The 4,013-nt window shown below is 32.0% G+C and overlaps 1 long non-coding RNA gene across 1 annotated transcript; it reads left to right on the top strand.

Annotated features, from left to right (window-relative positions):
- The first annotated feature begins 1,546 nt into the window (after nt 1-1,546).
- On the top strand, nt 1,547-2,454 carry LOC134257742 (uncharacterized). The gene is made up of 3 exons (XR_009989988.1): nt 1,547-1,666; nt 1,788-1,855; nt 2,345-2,454. It is a non-coding gene; the product is annotated as an uncharacterized LOC134257742 (long non-coding RNA).
- The last annotated feature ends 1,559 nt before the right edge of the window (nt 2,455-4,013 follow it).

Genomic DNA, 4,013 nt, shown 5'->3' with positions numbered 1-4,013 from the left:
CTGGTCCTCCTACTGATGTAAAATTAAAAGGGTTTTCTCCCCCTTTCTGTTGCCCCCCTATTTATGTACAATTTTAGGTGTCTTCTGGCCCCCTACATATGTAGAATTCAAAATGCCCTCTAGTCCCTCTACTGATGTACAATTTAGGTGCCCCTTTTGGTCCTCCTACTGATGTACAAATAAGGTGTCCTCTGGTCCCCCCAACTGATGTACATTAAGGTGTCCTCTTGTTCCCCTACTAATGTACAGTTTTAGGTGACCTCTGGTCCCCCTACTTATGTACTATATAAGGTGACCTTTGCACTCCCTACTGATGTCCCCCTACTGATGTACAAAATAAGATGACCTCTGGTCCCCCTACAGATTTACAATATTACTTGTTCTCTGATCACGTTACTGTTGTCCCCTACTGATGTGTAACATGATATTAAATTGAATAACATCTTACGGGAGACCACAGGTCACCTAACGTAATCTATAAATGTTAAACACTTTTATATCATATATCGCATAAAATTGCAGTTAATGTTGCTCAGCACCCACCCTCCACCCCCTCTATCTTTTATAAAACCCTTCAGATGGTTATTCCTTTTAAAAATTGTTTGTTTTACACTTTAAAGGCTTCACAGTATTACGATTTATTCTACTTTCACTTTACGTATGCAACGCACTACATTTTGTAGCGGAGTAAACAGGCCCGATAGTCGTGAACTGAGCAGGGGGACCTCAGGGCCTATTTCAGCGTACGTTTTATCCTTCTGCTAATTTCTGCTTTGACATTTTCAAAATTTTCACGTTTGACGCTGAATACTCGGATAACTGGGGAATGTCTGGGCAATTAAATGGCACGATTAACGACAAAAATCTCTACCGAAACAAGATATCATGACACATTTTGGTGACATGTAGTAGGTATATGATATTTTAGGCCCGATAATCAAGACGGGTCCGAATTAACAATCCGAAGTGACTTACCTTCTCTATTTTATAATACCAGGGTATGACTTTTTTAGTAAATTGTTAAATCTATGTTATTTTTTGGATTTTTCATATGGAATACATTGTAAATAAGTACTAGAAACATAATTCATGACAAAAAAGAAAAAAAAAAATATTTTGACCAGGGGTGTATATTGGGGGGTGGGGGTGGGGGGGTCCTGTCCACAAGTACCTGTGATATATTATAATAGTAAATATTCGTGTACAAATCCAGCTGTGGAACGTGGACACCAGTCCTTCGGATGAGACCGTATAAACAGAGGTCCCGTGTCGCAGTAGATGCTGTTGCAACGAGAATCTACACTACCTGAAGATGATTCCATATTAATATCACTAATCATAGCTTTGAATTACTTGAAAAGATGAATTTAAAAGGTTTCCCTATAACAGCACACAATCAATAAATCATTCTTGAGTGGAATATTTTTTCCATTTTATACGGAAGAGAAAACAAAGCTTTGGTCTGGAGTAAATTCAGTAACATCCATATTCCTAATCAAAGATTACGAGTATGTTATTTAAACGTATTATAGCAAAGAAAGAAATATTCTTAATCGTTATCTAGTGAAATGAATTTGATTTTTACGCAGTTTTTAAGCGTGAATTCGCTATTACAGCTTGTCATTTTAGTTCTGGGATGTACATATTTAGACGCCTGCTTGATTGGGTAAGCATGTCATATTGTTCCTAACATTGTAGTTATTTACTGTTTTGCATTTTTGTATAGAATAAAATCAAAATCACATTAATGCATTTCTGACTTTAAAATCCTTTTTGTTCTCCTTCAGGCCTGTCGGAAATAACTCTGATTCCGAATGCTGTTATGGCTTCTACAGAGTAAAAAATATTTGCAAAGGTACAAAACATTATCTACAGAGAATAATATTTTTTCTTTCAAAATATGAAATAAAAATTTAATTTTGAATGCTCAATTTTAAAATGTAAAAAGTCTTCTTTTTTTCAATTTTTCTGGGTGTATATCTGCTTTTGAAAATTTAAAGGATACTTTTTGCTTAGAATGAAACCAACTTATTGTAATAAACACATATAAAATGCGAATAAAGAGCACAAGTCTTCATTTATATAGAAGCAAAGTTAGTTATAAATTATTTACGAAGTGACAGATTTATATATGAATTATCAAAAAAGTTGAAGAGTTATCAAATGATAGGATAGCAACAACGTTCTAGGTTTTCTTATGAAACATGTAATTATGAAAATTAAATATAATATGAATTTAAATTAATTGGCGGATTTTCTTTCTCAATTGTGAAAATGTTTTTTTTTTTAGATTTTATCTCATATTTTGTGCCCAACTAAAAACATGTTGTTTTTTTCCATAAAGAATGCCAAGCAGGTTATTTTGGAGACAAGTGTAGTGTGAAGTGTATATATCCGGAGAATGGGAAATCATGTGGATTAAAGTGTAATTGTTCGATTTCACATTGTCACAATGAAAAGGGTTGTTCTATATACAACAATTAAAAAGTAAGTAAAAATGTATTTCTGTTGTATTCTTCTGTTTTCCCGACGCCTTGTTATCGATTTAATTGCCCAATTTTAAATTAAATCGGTCTTTTTTTGGTTGAAATACTCTTTTTTTTTTTTTAAAATTTTTTTTTTTATTTATTTATTTTTTTGTAAAATTTCAGGGATAATGTCTGATGAAAAAAATCACATACCAAAACGATTTGGACACATATATACATGTAAATAACACCAAAAAGGTAAAAATAAATTTCCTTTGAGAATTTTCATAATTTTTTTGGTATAATATATAATTATTTATTTTGTGATTTTGTATGAGTTGTATTTTTTTTTTACAAAATGTTAAAAGAGGATGAAAATGTAAATATAAGTAACAATGAGGAAAACATTTACGCAGACTTGAGAGAAGAAGTCGAAAATGTGAAAAGTTTACGGACAGACAGGCAGACGGACAGACAGACGGACGCCGGACAAAATGTGATCAGAAAAGCTCACTTGAGCCTTCGGCTCAGGTGAGCTAAAAAGAAAAAAAAATGACCGGGGTGTATATGTGGCCTTCAGCGTTTATGCAAATTATCACGCAAGCCAATCGATTGATCACATCATGAAATCGAAAAATAAGACAGTTATTCCTTAAATAATCATTGCATGTAGTTGAATGTAACATTGAAAATTTTCACCTGTGCCCCGGTTGACAATGGTTTCCTTGGGGTGAAAATTTTCAATGTTACACTCAACTACATGCAATATTTATAAAATATACAAGCTGGATAATTTCGATAATAAAATTAAACTTCCTTGAAATATGTTTGAATTGAAATATTTTCAAGTTACAAACTTTTACAAGTATTGAAAAAATCAAAATATGAAGTGAAGATATTAAAATTTTAAATTTTGACTGAATCTATTCTCATTTTTGCTGTTGTTGGGGCCTGATATAAAAAAACATCTTTTTATATAAAACCATTTTTGGGTACTTTGAATTACGAAAACAATAATTTTAACTCTGCTGATCTGGGAAATTGCAATGGGCAGCTGTCAGCAAAGATTTAAGATATGATGGTTTGATGTTACATGCCTATTAAAAATGTTTAATTTATATGCAGTAGTAAAAAACATATTTTCATATGACGTATCATTTTGCAATTTGTACCCCTTTTAATCATTGATGTAAGATTATATAGTAAATTGAATATATATTTTTAAAACTAAGTGGTTAAATCTGCAGAATGTGTTGTTTCATCTTTATGTTGCAAATCTTGTCAGATATGAATTGATTTTTCATATATGTTTTATGTAAAACTTTGATCCGCCATTTTGGCCCAACCCTGTCCAACGGGGATGATTTGAACAAACTTGAATGTGTTTTAAGATTTAAGTGCAAATTAATTTCTGAGTTACTGTTCTCTTCAAGTTCTATGATTTTCATAGTTGAGACTTGTATCAAAATACTTCTATATACGTTACATGATACTTATAGGAGACATTTTGGCCCAAACCCTAAAAACATCGAAAATAATAAAAAT

Source organism: Saccostrea cucullata, unplaced genomic scaffold (assembly GCF_032062105.1).
Source record: "Saccostrea cucullata isolate Sc308-1 unplaced genomic scaffold, CSIRO_AGI_Scuc_v1 ctg15808, whole genome shotgun sequence".
In the NCBI taxonomy this organism is placed as follows: Eukaryota; Metazoa; Mollusca; class Bivalvia; order Ostreida; family Ostreidae; genus Saccostrea; species Saccostrea cuccullata.
This window is presented reverse-complemented; position numbering and strand designations above follow the sequence as displayed.